The sequence below is a fragment of the Carcharodon carcharias genome, chromosome 25 (assembly GCF_017639515.1).
Source record: "Carcharodon carcharias isolate sCarCar2 chromosome 25, sCarCar2.pri, whole genome shotgun sequence".
In the NCBI taxonomy this organism is placed as follows: Eukaryota; Metazoa; Chordata; class Chondrichthyes; order Lamniformes; family Lamnidae; genus Carcharodon; species Carcharodon carcharias.
This window is the reverse complement of record NC_054491.1, coordinates 38,449,686-38,474,725: the sequence shown is the minus strand read 5'-3', so window position 1 is coordinate 38,474,725 and position 25,040 is coordinate 38,449,686.

Here is a 25,040-nt window from a genome sequence, read left to right as displayed (position 1 = left end):
CAGATCCCCGGCATTCAGAGGACTGCTGGAAGCGAGGAATCTGTTGAATATGAATCAGATGATGAGCCTCTGGACTCAGTCACATCTCAGTTGCTGGAGCTGCAAAGGCAAGCTCGGGAACATCAGGAAGGGATGTCTACTGCACTCCTGAGATTGTAAGGTGCAATGGAGGAGCTAGTGCCTGCATGCCAATGCACCGAGGTCAACACTGGTAGGATGGCAGCCACCATGTCCAGGACATCACTCCTGCACTGCTGCGCGGGCTCAACTGCATTGTTGACACCATAGTTGGCCCCCAACAGTGCGAGAGGGTTGTGGGGCAGCTCGATCTCACTCCAGCTTCCCCTTCTCCTCAACGAGTCAGCCAGGTGTCCTTGGGCATCCATAGGGAGGAGGATCAGCAGGCGCACACCCCGGGGCCATCCACCCAGGTGACGCCGGGAGTGTCAAGCCTACCCAAGTCCTCTCTTCCTGTGACCCCAGCAGCTCCAGCTCCTCAGCTTGAGGAAGGTGCCACTGTCACACAGCAGGACCCCGAAAGCAGGCCGGGGCCCTCCAAGTCTTGGCCCTCAAGTCATCACAGACAGGGTGTAACAGTCAGCAGGCTGCCTCCACCTCCGTTGTGGATGTCCAAGGAGCACCAAGATATAGCGACAGAGTTAGGAAATTTAAGAAGATGCAGTTACACAGCCTAGGCATGAGCATTAATCACTTGTACATAATGTCCATTATTGTAAATAAACTCCCTGCCTATGGCTCCTTGTTCATGAGCAGTGTTCATGTCACTCAGATATTAAACCTTTCTGCACAAGATAAAGGCAGGTGTCTCAGTCCAGGGCCTCTTCCCTGTGTCTGTGCAGCCTTCAGACAAAAGTGATGGTCCAGCCTCACATTCCCTGGAAACATTTATGATGCCTGCACCTCGGCGGTGCTGGTCATTGCTGCCAGAATGTAGTGGGCAGGCACCACAGAGTTCTCTCATTCCCTCTGTGTGCTCTTTAAAGTGGGGCTGGGCCCCATCTCTTCAGTATCTGTGACCAGTGACATTGAGCTTCTGAAGGGCTCAGGTGCTGAAAGCGGACGAAGGATCAGATGCTTCACAAGTTTCATGGCTGCGCCCCATGATATGACCCTGATCACAGAGCACAAGTGAGCTGCCCTTGGCCTGACTCAGACATTCTCAGAGGCTATGTGAAGATCTATGGAGTGTCCTCATTGCTTGTTGTCATCATCTTCCTCGATTCAAGTAACTATTAGGGCCTATGCTGTGTCTGCATGACAGGAACCTTATCACAGAGGGTATGTGCACTGCCATAAGCCAGGCTGGAGTCAAATGTTCACAGGTGCAATGTGAGGATCTATGGTGTCTCCTCACTGAAAGTCGTCATCATCCTCCACAAATCAAACAGCGTTGAGGGCCCCCTGAGCACACTTGCCTTGCCCAGCCAGTGCGAGCGCCTTATCACCATCATCATCGCCTTGAGGACCTCCTCACACTCATCTCCATGGACATCGTCCTGATTGGAGGAGACCTCCAGCTCCTCCATCTCCTCCCCAGCCAGCTCCTCTCCCTGTTGCAGCGCCAGGTTGTAAAGGGTGCAGCAGAAAACGATGATGTGTGACATCCTCTGCGGACTGTATCGTAGGGCTCCATCAGACCGGACCAGGCACTGGGACCTCATCTTCAGCATCCCGATGGTTTGCTCCACCAAGTTTCAAGTTGCAGCATGAACCTCATTATACCTTCACTCTGCTGCAGTCTGAGGCTGCCGCACGGGTGTCATCTCTGCCTCTGAGGGTGGCCCTTGTCTCCGACGAGCAATCCCTGCAGCCTCTGTGGACCCTGGAAGATGTCAGGGACCTGTGACCAACTGAGAATATACAAGTCATGGGCACTCCCTTGAAACTGTGCGCAGAACTACAGGAAGTATTTGTGGTGGTTGCACAGCAACTGTACATTCAGCAAATGGGGGCCCTTGCTGTTGACATAGTTGGCTCCTTGTTGCGATGGAGACCTGAGAGCCATGTGAGTGTAGTCGATCACACCCTGCTCCTGTGGGAAACCCGAGATCTGGGCAAATCCAATCACTCTTGTATCCTGGCTTTCCTCATCCCGGGCGAAATGCATAAAGTTGTGTGCCCTTGTGAAGATGGCATCTGTGACCTCGTGGATACACTTGTCGGTGGCAGCTTTTGGAATCTCAGAGGTCACCTGTGGAGCCCTGAAAAGGAGACACTGGTGTAAAAATTGAGCACCATGGTCACTTTCATGGCAATTGGCAGTGGATGGCCTCCATTGTCCACGTGGCGCCAAATCCTGCAGTAGCTGGTGGATATGACCGACAAGCTCCCTGGACATGCACAGGCTTCAGTGACGCTGGTTCTCAGTCAGTTGCAGGAATGAAAGGCAGCGTCTCTGGACCCTGGGTGTTGCTAGGCACCGACCAGCGATGACTCACTGTGGCTCTTCTGCAGCGTGTGCAGGAGCCCCAGCCGTCCCTTCTTTCTGAGGGTGCTTCTCCTCCCTCTGCATAGCCAAGCGCCTTAGTCGCTGTCTTCTCCGTCATCTTCACTCTTTGCATGTCACAACACATACAGCTAATTCAACAAGCTCCATGCTCTGGATGTACTCCTCCTGCAGAATGAAAGAGAGACACACATGGGTTAGCTTGGGTGTTCTAAGAACCTCTTTTGGTTAAGTCTGAAGGCCCCTTAATGCAACCTGCAGAGTACTGGCCACCACTTGGATGGCCAGAGTTTAGTGCGCTCCATGGCTGCCTGAAACCCCACCCACCTCTGCCCCCTCCACCCGACCAATTGGCAGTAGCTTTGCCCACTGGCCTGCATGCTGTGCACTCAGCTCAGACACAGGCATTCTCCTAACCTGCACTGCAAGGCTGCACTGTTAGCTTGAACAATGGGGGAGACTGATCCAAACCGGGATGCAGATATTGCAAGGGGCTGTGTGCACCTCCACCAGTGACTGCTCCATGGACAGCTTCAGCAAGGAGTTTGTACAATGTGCCCAGTCATCCAACTGTTCTGCAGTCCACTAAAATGCTCATTAGTTTGTAGTCAGTGCCTGAGGGGTGAAAAGCTCTAGAGCACTTGGAGCACTTTCATGCCTCTCTGTTGCTTGAGCGGGCTGATAAGCTGGAGACCTGACTCCACGTATGTCAATGTGGCTGTGTCTGAACTGTCTCAGCTGCATTGGAATTGTCACTTTACACAAGGTTTCCCTCATCCATGGCTGCTTCCCTCACACCCCTTCCCCTCACCCCCCAAATCTGCATGTTCTTGTGCACTACCTTCAGCCGCAGGGCAGCCCTTCCCCCGCCCTCCAAATCGCATCAACCGCAGTGCAGCTCATGCCCCTCCTAAATCGCCTCAACTACAGTGCAGCCTTTGCCCCCCAGTGAAGCACCTGAACATTGAAGTCCAACAGGTGACCCCCTACAATGTCACTGTGTACTCATCTCCAAGTTCCCTTCAAAGTGCAGCCTGCCAAGTGCACACCTTATATATGCTGTTGTGAAACATGCTATCGCGGGTGGTCGATCACGCCGGGGTGATGATTTTGGCAGGCTGGCCTTATAATGATAAGCAGGTGTATTACAGTGAGGTTCCTGCACCCGGTAGCAGGAAACGTGACCGGCCATCGATGGGCTGAGCGGACGATCAGAAACTGGTTCCACGCTTCCTTGTAACCGATTTCTGGCCTTGGCATATTGTCCGCTCGTGCTACTGAGTGCACCCAGCACCTGCGGGCACAGAGTTTTCTGCCCTTGGTATATTCACACAAGGAACACAGTAAGTTAGCATGCAGGTACAGTAAGCAATTAGGAACACAAATTGCACTTTAATACAAGTGTATTGGATGCAAGAATGAGGAAATCTTTCTACAATCATACAGGACTTTGGTGAGACCACACGTGCGGTAGAATTTTATGCTGGTGAGATTTTACAGTCCTGCTGAAATCAATGCAACTTTGAACAGCTCACTGCATTTTATGGCCCCACCCCAGATGCGAAGGTGCTGTCAAGTTCCCTCCCAAGAGTATTGTTCAGAGTTTTGGCCTCTATATTTAAGGAAAGATATACTTGTCATGGAGGCAGTACAGTGAAGGTTCACTAGATTGATCCCTGGGACAAGAGGGTGATCCTATGATGAGAGGCTAAAGAAAGTGAGCTTATACTCTCCGGAGTTTAGAAGAATTAGAGGTGATATCATTGAATTATACAAGAGGGGTTTGAAAGAGTAGACACTGAGAGGTTGTTTCCCCTGTCTAGGGAATCTAGGTCATGAATGAGCAGTCTCAGGATAATGGATTGAGCATAAAGGACTGAGAATGTTGTGAATCTATGCAATTATCTACTCCAGAGAACTGTGCTGGGTCTGTTCAAGATTTAGATAGATAGATTTTTGGTCTCTCGGGGAATCAAAGGGGTAGGCAGGAAAGTGGAGTTGACATAAAAGATCAGCCACTGTCACCTTTGTCAAAATCCTGGAGCTCCTACCCTAGGTACAGCCACGTTTAAGAAGACAGCTCACCACCACCTTCTCAAGGGCAATTAGGGATGGGCAATAAATGCTGGCCCAGCCAGCAACGCCCACATCCCATCAATGAAAAGAAATGATCCCAATGAATAGTGGACCAGGCTCGAGAGGCCACATGGCCTACTCCTGCTCCTATTTCTGACGGTCTTATGGTTCTCAATCTCCCAATCACAGATGCTCGGCTACCATCAATCTTGTGAGAAAGCTCCCTCGCACCTGTGGGCCTTACAGTTTTTGAGTTTTCAGTCGGCTTCTGAGAGTGCCTGCATTTTGAGGTGCCCTCGCGGTTCCTCATCTCCCCTGGCAGCACCTACCTTTCTCTTTGGGGCTGGCCACTGGCCAATTCTGAAGGCCCTCAGATTGGAACATCCATTTCGGGAACCCGCCCGTTGTCCTTAATTTGATTGCGAAAAAAGGAGCAGCCTCATAGTTGGTCTCTTCCTGTAAGATTGCGCTGGAGAGCACACTGCGGAAGCGGGCAGGGTCAGGACCTGCAATTGGTCCCCATGGCTGAAAATTTGTAAAGCTGACTATATTTTGCCGTTGCCTGCCCATGAAACCAATCATTTAGTAGTATAAAATGAAAGTAAGCCAATTTGAGAAAATACCTTAACTTATTTTATATATTGAATATTAGATAATTGATCATACAATTCTGAATAATGTTCAATTAATTACATCTCTGGGATAAAGTTAAAATAAAATAAATAAATCTCACTCTACCTAACTCTCCAATCTTCTCCAGCTGCATGACCTCTTGCAGGTTATGCAGAGAATTGAAAGAAAGGATGAGAATTTTAAATTTGAGGCATTGCTTAACCAGAAGCCAGTGCAGGTCAGCTAGCACAGGAGTGACAGGGGCAACTGGACTTGGCGGGAGTTAGGACAAAGGCAGCAGCATTTTGGATGACCTCAAGTTTATGAAGGTGAGTAGGTGGGAGGCTGACCAGGAGTGTAATAGACAAGTCTAGAGGTGACAAATGGTCAAGGATTTCAGCAGCAGATGAGATGAGGCAGACAGATTTGGGCAATGCTGCAGAGGTGCAAATAGGCATTCTCCGTGATGGAGTGACGCTATGGATAGGTAGTTGAAAGCTCATTCCTTCTGAGTTCCAGCTCTCAGTCTTCTCCACTGCTAGCCATGATTTTGCACCGATAACAATACTAACGTGTTAGATAAAAGCAAAATACTGCGGATGCTGGAAATGTGAAATAAAAACAGAAACTGCTGGAAAAACTCAACCAGCCTGACAGCATCTGTGGAGAGAAACAGAGTTAATGGACAGAATTTTCTGTCTGTCGGGTGGGCAGGCCCAACCTAATCTCCGGCGGGCGGGGAGCCGATCCCCGCTGGAGAAGCATTTTACGTGAGCGGGACAATTAAGGCCAACGTGACATCCGGCGGGAAGCGCTATGCGCTCCCTGTGCAAGGGGTGGGTATTCCCCAAAAGCGAGAGTGCGCTCTTTCACACACGCGCTCGAAATAGCACACATCTCCCCGAGGCTATATGCAGCCTCAGGGAGATCGCTGACACTTTGAAAAATATTAAAAATAGAAAAATAAAATTCCCTAACATGTGTCAATGTCACATGAGGTGTGACATGTACATAATTTACACTAAAACTTTATTAAAATTTTTGAAACCCCGCCACTGGATGAGATTTCATGTTTCCTCTATTTGCCACTGGTGCTCCTGGCTGACCCGTCAACCTTAAGGTAGGACGGGCAGGTCCTTTAATTGTTTAAATGATCCTGTCAATGTCCCCAATTGGCCATTGACACGTCGGCGGGTTTTGCTGCGCCCCTGCCTTCCTGAAAATTTAAATGGGATGGGATAACGTCGGGGTTCCATCCAACATCATCCCGCGTCATTTTACTCATCAGCGAGCGAGCCCCGCCCCCTACTCGCCGACGGGAAAATTCTGCCCAATGTTTCGAGTCCATGTGGCTCTGAAGATGGGTCATACGGACTCGAAACATTAACTCTGTTTCTGTCTCCACAGATGCTGTCAGATCTCCTGAGTTTTTCCAGCATTTTCTGTCCTTAACACTAATATGCTGTCTGGTTGGAGTTCACTCTAAACCCCATTTGCTATTCCCAGGAGGGAATTTTGGGTTTGATTAAAGGACACTATCTGCTGCCTCGCAGGTCTCTCCCCATTTTCAATTCCACTAACTTCAATCAGGTGACTAATCCAACGATGCACATTTTACGTCACTGCCTCTGGTCAGAATGACGTCCCCAGTGCTTGAATAAAGACACTCAGACCTATCCCTTAGAACAAAAAGCTTCTCATTTTCAATTACTGACATTACTGCCTTTGTCTTTTGCTAAGTTCCAGTCACGATGCTGTCGGCTGAGTAATTATTGGGCCAGAATCTAGTGTAGCCAGAATTGTGAACTTTTATATTTTCACCTATCTGTGACTTACCTGAATTTGCCGTGGGATTTACACATAAATAACCGTGAGAACCGTGAGCCTTTCAGTTATATCCACAATAAAATCTGATTAAAATAACAAAAGGTAACAAAATCAGCCTTTTGATACCTGTGCACTTACTTGCAAAGCTCCTGTTAACAACAACCTCTGTTATCTGATTTTAAGTCAGTTATATGTACCATACATTATTGCCAATTCTGTGACTTTGTCAGTGGTTGAATGGGCCAGAAATTCCTTCTCAGCGACTCCCACAGTATTCATTGTGGGAAAGCCACCCGAAGTTCCACTTTATGGTTGCTTATTAAGTTTGCAGATAAAGTGGCTCCAAGTCAGAATAAAAACAAGCTTTTATTTCTCTTTTTTGAAAACTTGTTTAAATCTTGGGGAAGAATTATCCCCCCATTGGGGGGGAAATGCAGGAGCGGGCATGGGCAGGCACGCCTCCAATTGGTGCCCCCGATTGGGGGCGCACTGCCATTTTACGTAGGCAGGCCGTTTAAGGCCCACCCAGCGTGACGTCCACCAGAAAGCGCTATGCGCTCCCTGTGCAGGCCAGGGAGGATTCCCTCAGGAGTGCGCACTTTTGCACGTGCGCGTGAAAATGCACACAGATCTCCCTGAGGCTAAGTGCTGCCTCAGGTAGATCGGCTCCACATTTAAAAGTGGTAAAGGTACAAAAACAAAATTTCCCTGACGTGTCCCCTCATGTGACACTGCCACATGAGTTGGGACATGTCCATCACTTTAAATCAAACATTTATTAAATTTTTAAATACCCTCATGAAACCTCATGTGGATGAGGTTTGATGATTTATCTGAAGCCCGCCAGGGCTCCCGGTTTGCCCGCCAACCTTAAGGTTGGACGGGCAGGTCCATTAGTGAGGTTAATGACTTTGTCCATGGCCTCAATTGGCTGTTGGCAGGATGGCGGGCACACAGCTGATTCGGCCATGCCCCCGCCGACCTGAAAATTGGAATGACGCAGGGTGACGTTGAGAGTTCCGCCCGACCTCACCCTGCATCATTGTACACGTCGGCGAGCAGGCCCCGCCCCCCTGCCTTGGAAATGTAACATCTGGGATCTGACACATGGAGTGTGATACCCTGAGGGTGTCATCTCATGTGTCACATCTGAAATGTGATGGGTGATGTCAAAATTTTGACATAATTAAAGGTTTGTGCAATGATGGATGAGGAGTAACAATTAGATGGTGAGTTACACACACTCTAAAACATTCATTGTGTAAAGATAAACCTTTTCTTTTCCTTCCAGAAGCGATTATCAAAAAGATATTGGTCCGAACACAGTCAAACATGCCAGATGAGATAGACAGGTAAAACCCAAGGTCTTACTTTTCCGGAACACGTTTCCCTCTTGGACAATGTTTTGAATGTGTTTTCCATTACTTTTGACCTCAAAATGCAATACAGAACATGTCAGGGAACATATTGCGTGTGGAGAATAGAAACAAGTGACAGATGGTCCTGTTGGGAGGGGTGGGGGGGGGGGTGGTTGGTAGGGGGGTGGTGTTGGGGAAGAAAGGGAAAAAATGAATGAATAAATAAAAAAAATACACAAAGAAATACATTTTTAAAAATTGGATTAAAAAGGGATAAAAATGGAGGAGAGGTTTCATGATCTGAAGTTGTTGAACTCAATGTTAAGTCCAGAAGGCTGCAAAGTGCCGAGTCGGAAGATGAGGTGCTGATCCTCCAGTTTGCCTTGGGCTTCACTGGAACATTGCAGCAGGCCAATGGCGGATATGCAGACATGAGAGCAGGGTGGGGTGTTGAAATGCAAGCGACAGGAGGCCTGGGTCATGCTTGTAGACAGATCAAAGGTGTTCCGCAAAGTGATCTCCCAGCCTGCGTTTAGTCTTTCCAATGTAGAGGAGACCGCATTGGGAGCAGCGAATGCAGTAGGCTAAATTGAAGGAGGTGCAAGTGAAGCAAGTGAAGAGAAGTGGCGATTAGTGTGCCTTTTGCACAGCACTTTTGGACAATAATTTAGGTCAATTGTTTATTAGAGTTACAGTTGTCCATGCCAAATATTTCCCTACGCATTAATGTTGTGTAATGGAGGATATAACCTGAAAATTACTCCTTCACTGTCTGAACTCAACAACTTATTTACTTAAAAATGTTGTGATCTGATTTAGCATTGGTAAATGTACCCAGCAGGTGAGCAGTGAACCCTGACTGGTATTTGCTTTAATCAACTGGAGTAACAGAGCACCACTTTTAACTCAAAGAAAGGTCAGGGAGTTTTTCTGTGGTGTCCCAGGCCAGCATTTATCCCTCGACAAACATCATTAACAACAAATCATCCAGTCATTCATCTCATGGCTCTTTGAGGGATTTGTGCACAAATTTGCTGTTGTTTTTTTCTGCATCACAGCAGTGACTTCAGTTGAAAAATATTCAATTGGCTGTAAAGTGGTTTGGGATAGCCTGATAATGAGAATGGTGCTATATAAATGTAATTCCTCTCTTTTGTCTAAGTTCAAAAAAACCATCAAATTAATTTGACCAAAGTTGAACAAGCTAATCAGAAGCAGTCATGTAACATAGGTAATCTTCCAGCCAACTCACAGGACAGGCAAAATAATAAACAGCTCACAAGAATGAAGCTAATCCTTTGCAAATTAGTTTTAAGTGCGTAAGGAGCTTCCTCGGGGCTGTTTTTGACTGTCAAATTCAGCCCAATTGGTTCACTTGACCTTTGAGTCTCTTCTTACCCACACAATTACAATTTCAGACTCGCGTCTGCTAAAGTTGCAGAGTAGAATAGAAGCAATTCTGAGGAATTTCATAACATTTCTCCTTTCTTTTGGGAATAATAGGTTGACCGAAACTGATCAGTGGTTTCTTTGTAATTACCGAAAGCTCCCACTCATTTTTCTGCTTCAAACAGAATCCATCTGAATATCTTAGTTCCCATGTAAGGGTTACTAGGGATAGAATTTTGCCCGTGGTGGTCGGGCTTGGAGGGGGTGGATGGGGTCGGTCAGGACTATGACCGCTGCCCGCGATCGGGCACGGACCGCGGTTTCACGCTGGTGGGCCGATTAAGGCCCGCCCAGCGTGCAGGGCAGCTGGGGAATCTCCAAGAAGGGGCAGGTGGGGACATGATGTCTGCCGGGTCCATTGGCGACCTGGTGGCCGATTCAAAAGTGGCCGAGGCAGCCCCTGGAAGGCTGCCAGGGAAGGACGCTGAACTCTCGAGGGGTTCCAGGGCGGTTGGACACGGCAGGTGGGAGGGCAGGTCAGTGGGGCAGTTGGCCCCGTGTTTCTCCGATGAGTGCCTCGCAGTCCTCCTGGAGGAGGCAGCAGCCAGGAGGGAAACCCTTGTACCCAGAGGCTGGGGGTGGGGGAAGCCCCCACACCTCACCGGGAAGGCCTGGGAGGAGGTGGCATCCTGGGAGAGCAGCCATGATGTGGTGAGGTTCACATGGGTGCAGTGCCGGACGCGCTTTAACGATCTGCTGCGATCGAGGAGGGTGAGTACCATGTTGGCGTGGGTCAGTGTGCAGAACAGTTAAGGCTGGCCATCCTCCCATGGACCTCAGGGGTGTCAGAGTGAGTGGAAAATGCTATTGACGCCAGAGCTGGCCAAGGGGGTGAGCCCAGGTTGCTTGGAATGAGTGCCCTGCGGCTCAAGAGCCACAAATTGGCTGAGCCCTGCGAGGTCTTCCTCATGTGGGCTTGGCCAGGCTGCAATAACAATGCAGGTACAGAGTGAAGTAATCAATGCTCCTCTATCCTCTCAGGAGAAGGTATCCCATAACAATATTGAGAGGTCGTGGACTGGTGGGGGACCCCCCACACCTCCTCATCCTCCCCGCTATGAGCAGGAGGCCCTGGAGCTCGAGAGGTGGTGTGTACCTCAATCAACCGGCTATGGTGAGGTTGGGAAGGTAAGAGTGCGGTGCACTGAGCTGAGAATGTCAGCTATTGCAATCATTCTAGTGTAGTCTCTATATCGATGTGAGCCTCAAAACTGGAGTCCCCATTGATAATAATGAGGGCACCATGATGTAGATCTCTGTTGTCTCACCAGAGTGCCAGGCACGCACAGTGACAATGCGATGACTTAAACCAATGTCATGGCCTCCTTCTCCCTTTTAGGTTCACCACCAGGCGGTCGCACTGAGGACCCTGATGGGCCACCCCTGACCCCGGAAGACCACCACGCTCAGTTCGCATCTGCGTCACACCCTCTCTGTCAAGCAGGCACCAGTGCAGATACCAGTACCTCAGTGGGCATAAGATTGGCATCTAGTATCTCAGTGCACTTTAGTGAGGGCACTTCATACTCACTTGAGGTGCAGGCGGAGGCAGAGAGTGCCCAGGGCGCCGGCAGTGGGAGGACTGCTGGAGACCAGGAACATGCTCAGTCAGTGGCTGATGATGGGCCTCTGGAGTTGTCCCTGAGGCAGCAGATGCTGGAAGTCCAGCAGGATGTGCGGGAGGATCTGGCGGAGATACATGAGAGAATGAGTGCCATGGTGTCCATTTGGGAAGAGTCCCTGCGGAGCATGACCATTGCGTTGACCCTCATGGCCGAACGCAATGCCTCCTCCATGGAGAGAATGGTGACTCTCATGGAGAGGCTACTCCAGGTACACAAGCAGGGGTCCCTGGGGATGCACTCGGACCTGCAAGTCTTCACATAGGCAATGACCCCAGCTGGTCAATGTCTGTGCAGGAAATGGATTGGGCACCCAGTATCCCACCTAGGTGCCCGTCCATCAATGGTGAGCAGGGAAGTCCAAAGTGACCTCGCGTTGGTGCATGAGCTGCCTGTCATCTCTGCCGGCTCCTCTGAGGGCACTCCAGATGACAGCAGCAGCTCCTCTGATGAGGCTGCGGTGACTGGAGAGATGCCAGCCATGTAACTGACCACTCTCCCAAACTCCACGGGCCAGAGGATGACCACTGAGGTCATCAAGGCCAAGAAGACAGCAGAGTGAGCAGGAGGTCTCCAATGCTGGTGTCAGCAGCGGGGGAGCACCAAGATGTATCACCCATAAACATAAATGTAAAGCACCTTCAGCATGAGACGACCTTATCATGGGTGATATTTTGTTCCCTCATTTTGCTTTAACTTTTTTAATGGTGTGATAAACAACACTGATTAATGTTTATTTCTGCAATGTTTCACATGCACAATTAAATGAGATTTTATGTTGTGCTATTGGTCTCCGTAGGCTTCATTTGTTCTGTAGGTGCAGGGTAAGCCATTATGTAATAATGGAATCGTATCTCCTGAAACTTTATTGCACAGACACACAGTGTATGTTGCTGGTCAAGGAAATGGTCCTGTTAGGGATCGAGTATGGAGGCTGCAGCCCTGACATGTGGTGCTGATTCCTATTTGGTGGGCTAGCTGAAGAAGCCGGGTGTCCCTGCCTCCCTGAAGGTTACCCAGGTTGGTGTCCATACCCTCAGCGTTCTCCTCACCATGGTCATCCTCGGACTCATTACTGAACTCATCATCTGTTGCCTGTGCAACTGCGTCAAGATCCTCTTCCTCCACAGGGCCCCCCCTTGCCAGTATCAGATTGTGCAGAGCACAGCAAGCAATTACTGTCAGTGACATCCACTCTTGGGGGTATTGGAGTGCTCCCCCTGTACGGCCCAGGCATCAGAAGCGCATCTTGAGAAGACCTGTTGTTCTCTCCATCACCGCCCTTGTGGAGGCATGACTCATATTTTAATGCTTCTCTGCCTCAATTCTTAGGTACCGGAGAGGCATCATGAGCCACCTTTTCAATGGCTAGCCCTTGTCACCCAGCAGACATCCATCCAGCCGGGCTGGAGCACTGAAGACCCTCGGCACCTGGGAGTGTCTCAGGATGTAAGTGTCATGGGAGCTGCCTGGATACCTTGCACAGACTGGCAGAATCTGCATCCTGTGATCACACACTATCTGCACGTTCATGGAGTGGAAGCCCTTCCTGTTGATGAAGGCACTCGGCTGATCCGCTGGTACCTTGATGGTCACATGTGTGCAGTCGATTACACCCTGGATGTGGGAGAAGCCAGTAATCACTGCAAAGCCTCTGGCTCGCTCAGCCTGGCTGGCCTCATCCATGCGGTAAAGAATAAAGGTCAGTAGCTGCCTGAACAGAGCTTCTGTCACCAGCTCGACGCAACTGTGGACAGCTGATTGGGAGACTCCACACAGATCCCCCACTGAGCCCTGGAAAGAGCCGGAGGCATAGAAGTTGAGGGGCACTGTGACTTTCAGAGTCACTGGCATGGGATGTCCACCCACACAGTCGGAGCTGATCTCAGGCCCAATCCTCTGACAAATGGAGTTCACCGTTTCCCTTGAGATGCAGAGGCTCCTTCGGCGTTGCACCTCGGACATATTGAGGTAGCTTCATTGCCGCCTGTAAGCTCTGGCAGCAGGATAGTGCAGTCGCCTGTGGCCCTTTCTGCCTTGGGCTTCCTGTTGGCCCTGTCTCCCCAATGCTTGCGCCTCTCCTCCTTCCGATTGCTCCCCTGGAAGCTGTATTGGCACACCTGGCCTCCTCTCCCTTCTGCCCCTCTCTTCCCCCTCAGAGGAGATGCCACCAGCGGAGGCCACAATTCCCATTACTAGGGTTATGGAAGGCTGTCTGATACCTGGAAGGCCCCACATGGTCTGAATTCTCCGGGGGCCTGGAAGACACCAATGAGTCCTGAAATGCTGCCTAGAAAGGCTCAGAATGCAGCTCTGACCCGACATGAAGCTGCTGGGTTCACATAAGCAACCAGCAGCACATGATCTCCAAAACTCCTGACTTGCATTTGAATACGGGCCATTGTCAGCTTTGACTGTAGAAGCCATATTGACTAATTAATGTTGCTGCAATGACATTAAGATCAGAGAATAACATAAGAGTGGAATATAAAGTATTGCACTGAATTGAATTCCTACCCCTAGAGCTTTACAGTCCTGTCAAATGTTAACTTTAGTGGTTGGCACAAAAGCTTAATGGTGCTATAAAATCTTTTAGAATGTCCATGGACTAAGCAATCCCTTTTACTGTTCTTAGACAGGTGTGGTGGTACTTTTAGGCTTTTAATATATCTGTTAGTAGATGTTGATAAAATGTTTCCCCTAGAATTATTTCTTAATTTAATTGACAATGCTGCTGACCCTTCTTATCCCACCTGTGGATGAGCTTTTGCAAATTGTGGCCAGCCTGCCTGCCCATTTTGCCAATGCAATTGCCAAAAATTCACATGGGCTACGTAAATCCGGAGACAGTTGATGTGCCTTTTAATTAATGACGGGCACGCCTCCGTCTCCCTCTCGCGCCCGCCGAGCGACATATCACGAGGTCAGCATACTCGGCCAACATCAACTCGCTTTATTTCATGCCCGAGCATGTCAGGCGTGTGCCAGCCCACCAAACAAAAAATTCTGCCCTAGGTTTGGAACATCTGACCCTGCAAATTCATAAAAGGACCCATCGGTCCAATAGGAGCTGAACCGAGCTGACAGCGCTGTTTACGTTTGAATCACTTCTAACCAATGAAACCCATCTGCCAGGTTTGAGCTTCTTTGAAATCTTTGTTTGGGTTTAAAGTGTGTAAAGGCGGACAGGGTGTCCCAACACCAGCTCATGCTTGTCCTTTTGCATTGATTTATTTAAATTATACTCGGTGCGCATCCTCCTTTTACTGAAAGAAAGTTTAGGGATGATTTTTCCCTACATGGAAATAAAGAGCAAATACACAGGTGAGGAGCTTTGCACACTTATACTAGACTTCATTTAATTTCCCATCTATCCATTTAAAATGATATAATAAACGCAGGACAGATGTTAAGGTATAAATTTATCTTGAGGGGCAGTGCACACTGGGAGGTATCACGTTGGCCACCTGCTGTGCTCTCCACCCAATCATCACCACCATTAACCTCATTTCCATTAAACTGAATATTGGGCAGGGCATATATTGGGCACCCGATGCAATGGTACTTGTTTCATGCCTTCTCCTAGAGATAAATTCCTTCCCATTTAATCTCCTACATGGGATGGTTTGGTGGAGTGGGTGATGATGGTGGGGAGGTGTTGGTCAAACCATTGAATTCAGCTACAAACATCTTGCAGCTTTTAACTGGATCATTGATTACCAGTAACCTTTGAGTTTAAGAGTCACATGTTTCAATTTCCATGGTCCCAGAACAACTTAGAAAAATGCCTTCAAACTATCTTGTTTTAATGGGTGGTCCGTCTGAAGCCAGTACAAACAGTTGGGTTGGCCAGAGGGATTCCTTGCACTGTTTGCAATAAATGGCCACATAAATGTTACTTTGCAGAGACTGCGGCCCCGATACTGGGTCGTCAATGGGGAGTTGGGGAGGGAGCAGGAAGCTGGAACAGCTGGGAAATCCAGATAGACAAGTTTGGGGAGGTTGTGCCAAGTTTAACAGTAGCATCTCACTTGTGTTCTTTGAGTATGTGGCTGGCAGCCAGATTGAGAGCATTGTTAGAGCAGCAGTGCTACACTATAGCCAGGGTGGAGAGCTGGGAGGGAGAGACTGCAGGTTGGGTGGGACATCATGGAGGCTTTGGAAGGACATTGGTTGGGGAGGGGAGGGGCAGAGAGGACACCACAAGACAGGAATATGTCGTGAGTAGATCAGAGAGGAAGGCTGACTGCATGCTAGCTGGAGTATCTGCTGTGTCTCAGTTGGTAGCATTCTTATCACAAGGTTTCAGGTTCAAGTCCCACTCAAGGGCTTGAGCACAAAAATCAAGGCTGACATTCCTGGGCAGACCTGAAGGAGCACTGCACTGTCAGAAGTGTTGTCTTTTGGATGAGATGTTAGAACTGAGCCCCTGCCTGCCTGCTCAGGTGGACATGAAAGATCCCAAGGGACTATTTTGAAGAAGAGCAGGAGAATCTCCCTTGTGGCCTGGTTGATATCTATCCCTCAATCAACTTCACAAAAACAGATTATCTGGTCATTGTCACATTGTTGGCAGAATACAGATGTTAGTGTGTGATGCTGACACCAAAGGAGAAGCAAGGGTTTGCATTTTGTGCTTCACGTGTGGCGACTCCCCTGTTGGTTGAATACCAGCGTTGGCTGGATGAGACCCTTAAATGGGCACTAATCATCCGATTAAGAAGCTCAGTTAACGTCTGTGCAGGAAGAGCGTCCATGAGGCTTCTCACCCCGGATTTAATCGGGCGGAGGGGGGGAGGTAGCGGGATCCCCACCCTTCTGCCTGATTAAATGTTGCCCCCACACTCCCACCTCCAAACTCACCACTGAGGAGGAATGTTAAACTGTGGCCACTCTCTCCAATACTGCTGCAATAGATGTGACTGCTGGATCAAATTTCCAGAGGGTTCCAATTACCATCTCCCACATAGATTTACAAGAGGATTAATTCGAACCTTGTCACTTGTCAAACTGTTACCCTTCACCTTGTTGCTGTTGCAATACTTTATTCAAGCAGTGATCTTTCAGGTCATGTCTCTTGGCAACTCTCAGGTGAATTTACCTGCGTGGCAAGTTTGGCTCCAATGTTTAATTTGTACAAGTTGACTCTGACAAGACTCAATGTCATCATCCAATAAGACATCACCAGTTTCAATGTGTGCTCTGAAAATGTCCAGCCTTCCTCACCACCTCTTTGACACTAAACACTGTTTAGTAGATACGTGCAGAGCATCAGCCTTTAATATTAGGGATAAAACAGCCTTTGGGTTTTCCAGAATCTCTACAATTCTCCAAGTCTGGTCTCTTGGCCTGCCCTCACTTCTTACCCCTCCTGTCCCCCACCATTGACGGCTTTGCCTTAAAAGCTGCCTAGGCCCTAAGTTCTTGCTCGCTCGCTTTCTCTCATGCTCTCAATAGATAGATGTCAATGCCTTTTGTCTGATCGCACGCCTGTGAATTGATGCTTTACTAAGTTAAAGGTGCTATATAAATGCAGGTAGTTGTTGGCTTCCAAACTTTAATTGGTGTTTGTTTTCAAGTTATAAATATCTCCATTCAACTGACAGTAACATCCACCAGTGTATTGAGCGTTTACTTCACTGGTATTCACAGCAATAATTTCCAGGGTTTTAGGAGAATGAACAGGGTCTCCAACTGATGCCCTTGCACAATTAGAAAGTAGGAAATTCCCTGACAAAAATAGTTCAAGTTCACAACAACCCCAGATACCTTCAATGGTTTTTTTCCAATTGGACCATGAGGGATTGTTTGCAATAGACATTCAGCAGATTCCACTCCTGCTTCATCTTATTAATGAATACATTTAAGAGTCGAGTTTGTGCCATTTTAATAGAAAAATACAAAACTTAGGCTCTGCCTATTTAACCAATCATAGTCATGAAGCAAGTGATGTACGTTATAAAATTACAAGCAGACAGCCCATTTGATGAGCATCGGACTGCATGAGCTTAAGATCTTGGGCAGAATTTTATGTCCAGTGGGCAGGCATACGGGACCCGATCGGGCGTGAAATAGCGCGTGGTGACATTGGGTAAGCATCCCAACATCATTGTGCACTCACGCCATATTTCCACCAGGGGGTCTGAGCGGGTGCTGGAGCTGTGCCCACTATTAAATAACAGGCCACTTAAGGCCATTAACAATCCTACTGATGGCGATTTTTCATTGCCTGTGAGATTTCACGCTTGCACGGGCAAAACGGGCATGCGGCCAGCCGACATTTTCAAAGACTTCATCCACGGAATAAAAGGGGTCACCAGCATTGGTAGTGTGAGTAGTGAGGAGTTTGGTAAGCCCTGTTCATTCTTCTAAAAGCCTGAAAATTATTGCTGTGAATACTAGTGAAGTAAACGCTGAATGTCTATTGCAAACAAAGGGGAGGTCATGCCTGACAAATCTGTTAGAATTCTTTGAGGAGCTAATGAGCAGGTTAGACAAAGGAGAGCCAATGGATGTTATCTACTTGGACTTCCAGAAGGCCTTTGACAAGGTGCCGCACAGGAGGCTGCTCAGTAAGATAAGAGCCCATGGTGTTAGAGACAAGGTACTAGCCTGGATAGAAGATTGGCTGTCTGTCAGGAGGCAGAGAGTGGGGATAAGGGGTTCCTTCTCAGGATGGCGGCCGGTGACTAGTGGAGTTCCGCAGGGGTCAGTGTTGGGACCACAACTTTTCACTTTATACATTAATGACCTAGATGAAGGAACTGAGGGCACCCTGGCTAAGTTTGCAGATGATACAAAGATAGGTGGAAGACAGGTAGTATTGAGGAGGCGGGGAGGCTGCAGAAGGATTTGGACAGGTTAGGAGAATGGGCAAAGAAGTGGCAGATGGACTACAACGTGGGGAAGTGTGAGGTCATGCACTTTGGTAGGAAGAATAGAGGCATAGACTATTTTCTAAATGGGGAGAGAATTCAGAAATCTGGAGTGCAAAGGGACCTGGGAGTCCTAGTCCAGGATTCTCTTAAGGTTAACTCGCAGGTTGAGTCGATAGTTAGGAAGGCAAATCCAATGTTGGCATTTATTTCGAGAGGACTAGAATATAAAAGCAGGGATGTGCTGCTGAGGCTTTATAAGGCTTTGGTCAGACCACATTTAGAATATTGTGAGCAATATTTGGCCCCGTATCTCAGGAAGGATGTTCTGGCCCTGGAGAGGGTCCAGAGGAGGTTCACGAGAATGATCCCAGGAATGAAAGGCTTAACATATGAGGAATGTTGGAGGACTCTGGATCTATACTCGATGGAGTTTAGAAGGATGAGGGGGGATCTGATTGAAACTTACAGAATACTGAAAGGCCTGGATAGAGTGGACGTGGGGAAGATGTTTCCATTAGTAGGAGAGACTAGGACCCGAGGGCACAGCCTCAGAGTAAAGGGAAGACCTTTTAGAACAGAGATGAGGAGAAACTTCTTTAGCCAGAGAGTGGTGAATCTATGGAATTCATTGCCACAGAAGGCTGTGGAGGCCAGGTCATTGAGTGTATTTAAGATGGAAATAGATAGGTTCTTGATTGGTAAGGGGATCAAAGGTTACGGGGAGAAGGCAGGAGAATGGGGTTGAGAAACTTATCAGCCATGATTGAATGGCGGAACAGACTCAGTGGGCCGATTGGCCTAATTCCTGCTCCTTTGTCTTTTGGTAGATAGTTTGTGGCTGGTGACTAATTGGCACTTGGCACCTTCATCTCTGTTTGGGAGTTCATTCTTAACATTTCCAGGATTCACTTCAAGACTCCTTGATGTCTCCAAGGACCCTGGAGAAATCAGCCTATGTGGACCCGTCCAGGTAACAGGTAGCCTTCCATTACCATGATAATAAGGATTGTGGTCGCTAGTGGAACCACCTCTGAGGCGGAAGAGAGGGGCAGAAGGGAGAGGAGGCCAGGTGTCCCAATGCAGCTTCCACAGTGGTGACCTGTGGGAGGAGAGGCACAGGTACAAGCCCAACGTGGAAGGGGTCACAGAAGATGCCACTATCCTGCTGCTAGTGTTTACAGGCGGCGATGCAGCTACCTCATTATGTCTGACATGCAATGCCGAAGGAGGCTCTGCCTCTCAAGGGAGATCATAACTTCCATTTGTCAGATGAATGGGCCTGAGATCAGCTCCGACTGTGTGGGTGGACACCCTGTGCTAGTGGTGCTGAAGGTCACAGTGACCCTCAACTTCTACGCCTCCGGTTCTTTCCAGGGCTCAGTGGAGGATCTGTGTGAAGTTGTCCAATCAGCTGTCCACAGTTGCATCAAGCTGGTGACAGAAGCTCTGTTCAGGCAGGTACTGACCTTTATTCTTTACCGTACAGACGAGGCCAGCCAGGCTGAGCGAGCCAGAGGCTTTGCAGTGATTGCTGGGTTCCCCCATGTCCAGGGTGCTATAGACTGTACACATGTGGCCATCAAGGCACCAGCGGGTCAGCCGTGTGCCTTCGTCAACAGGAAGGGCTTCCACTCCATGAACGTGCAGATAGCGTGTGATCACCGGATGCAGATTCTGCAAGTCTGTGCAAGGTACCCTGGCAGCTCCCATGACACTTACATCCTGAGACTCTTCCAGTTGCCGAGGCTTTTCCATGCTCCAGCCCAACTGGATGGATGTCTGCTGGGTGACAAGGGCTATCGATTGAAGAGGTGGCTCATGATGCTTCTCTGTTATCCAATAACAGATGCAGAGAAGCGTTACAATACTGGGGTGATAGAGAGGGCCATGGGCCTTCAAGATGCACTTCTGATGCCTGGACCCCAGGGGGAGCACTACAACACCCCCCAGAGTGGGTGTCACTGATAGTGGTTGCATTCTGCGCACTTCATAATCTGGCATTGGCAAGTGGGGAACTGGAGGAAGAGGATGTTGATGCAGCTGCACGGGCCACAGATGATGAGTCTGGTAGTGAGTCAGAGGAGGAGCCCAGTGAGGAGAACACTGAGGGTGTGGAGGCAGACCTCGGTAACCTCCATGGAGGCATGACACCACAGATGTCTTCATTCAATGCTCCTTCAACAAGGCTGCCAAAGATCTGCTTCAGCCTCACGCCAGGGCTGCCGCCTCCATCATGGATGTCTGAAATGACCCTTTCATTTCATGACCCTTTTGAATCCAAAGAACACTCAGTGCCTGTGCAATTAAGTTCAGAGCTACTTATGTCCAGCATTACATACTGACGTTCCCCACACCAATAAAATGAAAAGGTGAAGCATACTCAGGCCATGATGACAGAAACAAAATTTTTCTAATTTTGACAGTTCCAAACTATTTACATAACCTTCTTTGGTCTTCATCCCCAGACCAGTACAGATAAAGGAAACATAAAAGTGAAGATAAATTCTTCACTTAAAATCACCCATAAACTCTTGTGCTCATGGTGCCTTGACTTACATTTGTGGGTGCCATGTCTTGGTGCTGCTTTGGAGGCAGCCTGCTGACTCTGCTGTCTTGCTGGCCTTGATGACCTTGGCAGTCGTCCTCTGGCTAGTGGAACTTCTGATGGCCCCACCTGGGAGAGAGCGGCTAGTTCCACAGCTGGCATCTTCCCAGTCGCCACAGCCTGTTCAGATGCCATAGTCACTGGCGGAGGAGCTGCTTCCATCACCCAGAACGCTCTGAGAGGAGCTTGGAGAGACTACAAGCAGCTCGTGCACCCAAATTAGGTCACTCTGGACCTCCCTACTCGCAATTGATATTCGGGCACTTAGCTGGGATACTGGATGCCTGATCCATTCCCACACTGGGACTGACCACCTGAGGTTATTGCCTGTGTGAGGGCTTGCAGGTCCGAGCACAACCCCGGGAACCCCTGATCCTGTTCCTGGAGCTGCCTCTCCACGAGAGCCGCCACTCTCTCAATGGAGGAGGCAGTGCGCTCGGCCATGAGGGACAACACAGCGCTCACGCTCCGCATAGAGTCCTCCATAACGGAGGCCATGGCACACATATCCTCATTGATCTCCGCCAGATTCTCCCGCACACCCTGGTGGACATCCAGCATCTGCTGCCTAATGGATGAATCCAGAAGCTTATCATCCGCCTTCAACGGAGCATCGTCCTGGTTCCCCAGCAGTCCTCTGAGTGCCAGCACCCTGGGCGCTCTGCCTCCACCTGCACCTCAAGCGAATGTGAAGTGCCTCACGAATATGCATCAAAATTCTAGCCGCCGAACTAATGCCCATCGAGGTGCTGGTATCTGCACTGTTGCCTGGTTCAGAGAATGGGTACGACGCAGGTGCAAATGAAGCTCAGTGCTCCTCCGGTGTCAGGTTGCCCTTCAGTGTCCGCAAGGCGAACGTCTGCTGGTGAATCTAAGGGAGAGCAAGGACATGTCTTTAGTTAAAGTCATCACACTGTCACTGTGCATGCCAGGCATCCTGGTGAGACAGTGGAGATCTGCATCATGGTGCTATCACCTTCCAATGATCAATGGGGACTCCAGGTTTGAGGCTCACATCAATGAAGAGACTACACAAGAATGGTTGCACAATCTGAAAGTCTCACCTCTGTGCACTGCACTCTTACCTTCATCTGGCACCCCCACTGCTCCACGCCCGGTTGGAACTTGAGGGTGTCCTGATCAAACCTGCTGAGCAGCAGGATGTTGGGCTGACCTCCTCCTGTACATGCCCTCTCTGCCTGGATATGGCTTATCTTCTCCTGAAAGGACAAAGAAGCATTGATTAGTCCACTCTCTACCTGCAGTGCCATTGCAGTCTGGCCAACCCCAGCTGAGTGGCACCTCGCCGGGCATATCCGAATCGTGGCCCTTGAGCACTTGGTCCAAGCAGCCAGGGCTCACCCTCTTGGCCAGCTCCAGCGGCACTGACAGCTGACCCTCAGACTCTGGCACCCTGACGTCCACGAAGGGGGCAGGGGGTGGGGGAACGGCCACACCTTAACACATCTGCATACTGACCCATGCCAACACGATACTCACACTTTCTGAGCACAGCAGGTCATTGAACCGCTTCCAGCACTGCACCCAGGAGTGCTGCACCACGTCATGGCCGCTCACCAGCGCTGCCACCTCTTCCCATGCCCCCTTTGTGAGGTGTGGTGGCCTCCTCCTCCCAATTCCAGAGTCAAGGGTGTCCCTCATGGCAGCCAGGTGGATGGCGAGGCACCCATCGGAAAAGCAGGGGGCCAAGTACCTGTCCAACCTGCTCTTCCGCCTGCTGTGTCCAGCAACACTCAACTCCATATCTTCGGTTTGTGCACACAGAGGAGATGTCCTTCTGTGGCAGCCTTCCAGGGGCTGCCTGGGCTGCTTTCAAACCAGCCGCTGGGTCACCACTCCCCGCTCGGCCCTTCCCGGCCAGTGCAGAGCCAAGTTTCATGCTGGACAGGCCTTAATTGGTTGGAGACCGATCGCCGGCGGAGGATCATTTCTCAGCCGCACCCAGACCCGCCTGCTGCACCCACCGGCCCACCTCAAAATCCTGCCCCTGATGTCCTTCATCAAGCTGCCCAAGGACCACTGAGACCCACCAATGTTTATACTCACTAAGCCCACGCGCTGCCTGACAAGCTATTGTCTTCATGCCTGTTTTCATACGAAACTCCAGCAAAGAGAATGAATGAAAGACACTTTTATGAGTGAAAAGAAAAATAAATAATTTGCAATTATCTCGCGCCTTTCACAGCCTTAGGGCACCACAAAGCACTTTACAGCCAATTAAATGCTTTTGAAGTGTAGTCACTGTTGTATTGTTGGAAATATAACACCAAGTTCGTGTTCAGCAAGCTTCTAATCAGCAACATGAGAAGCAACGGATAACCTGTTTTATTAATGATGTTGGCTGAGGATTAACCACTGGGGGAGAAAGCCCCCTTCTCTTCTCCAACATAGTATCACGGTTTAATATTTCATGTCAAAGAAAACAGCTCCAAAATTACAGCACTCCCTCAGCACTGACCCTCCCAAGAGTGTAGCGCTCCTTCTGCACTGAGTCTTGGATAGTGCAGTGCTCCCTCAGTTCTAATCATCTCACAATGCAGCGTTCTCTCATACTGTGCCTTTGACAGTACAGCGCTGCCTCAGTACTGACCCCCCGACAATGCAGCACGCCATCAGTACCACCCTCTGTCAGTTCAGTACTACCGTGGCGCTGCCCCATTGAAGGAGTGCTCCCTTAATATTGCCCCTCCAACAGAGTAGTGCTTTCACAATACTGACCCTCCAACAATGCAGCACTCCCTCAATATTCCCCTCTGGCAATGCAGTTAAGAACAGAAAATGCTGGAAAAACTCAGTAGATCTGGCGGCAACTGCGGAGAGGGAATTAACGTTCCCAGTCTGTATGACTTTTCTTCAGAGCTAAAGAGAGGTAGAAATGAGATTGATTTTATACTATATTAGGAGGGGATGGAATAGGTGGAGCAAATAGAAGGTCAGGGATAGGTGGGAGCTCAGGAGAGATTTGACAAAGATGTCATGGACATAAGACAAAGGGAGTGTTAAAGATTAAAGAAGGTGCTGATAGTAGCATAAAGGGAAAATAGAATGTGTTAATAGCAGAACAAGGGTCAGTGCCCTGTGAAAACAGACAATAAGAACAAGTGACAGATAGCCCTCTGGGGTGGGGGCAGTGGGTGGGTTGAGGAAAAAAAAATTGCATTAAAGAAGGGGTAAAGATGGAGGAGAGATTTCATGGTCTGAAGTTGTTGAACTCAATGTTAAGCCTGAAAGACTGTAAAGTGCCTAATTGGAAGATGAGGTGCTGTTCCTCCAGGTTGCATTGGGCTTCACTGGAACATTGAAGCAGGTGAAGGACAAACATGTGGGCATGAGAGCAGGGTAATATGTTGAAATGGCAAGCAACAGAAAGGTCTGGGTCATGCTTGCAGACTGAGTGAAGGTGTTCCGCAAAGCGGTCATACAGCCTGCATTTAGTCTTCCCAGTGTAAAGGAGACCACATTGGGAGCAACGAATGCAATAGACCAAATTGAAGGAGGTGCAAGTGAAGCACTGCTTCACCTGAAAGGAGTGCTTGGGCCCTTGGATGGTGAGAAGGGAGGTGGTGAAGGGGCAGAAGGTGCCACAGGAAGGGGATGAGGAATTGGGGGGTAATGTAGAAGTGGACCAAGGTGTCACAGAGGGAACAGTTCCTACGGAATGCCGACTGGCTGGGAGGGTGGTGTGAGGGGGAAGACGTGCATGTTAGCAGAATCATGATGGAATTGGCGGAAATGGCAGAGGGTGATCCTTTGAATGGAGAGGCTGGCGGGGTGAAAAGTGAGGGCAAGGGGGACCCTATCATGCCCTAGGAGGGAGGGGAAGGGGTGAGGGCAGAGGTGGGGGAGATCACAGAATGGGTCGGACATGGTTGAGGGTCCTGTCAATCACAGTGCGGGGGAACCTCACTTCAGGAGAAGGGAAAATGTGTCAGAAGCACCATTTTGGAAAGTAGCGTCATCTTAACAGATGCAATGGAGTCAAAGGAACTGGGAGAATGGGAAGCAGTCCTCACAGTACTGCCCATCTGACAATGCAGCACTCCCTCAGCACTGCACGTGTATCAATGCAGCATTCCTTCAACATTTCCCTCTGACAATGCAGCACTCCCTCCCTACTTGAGTACA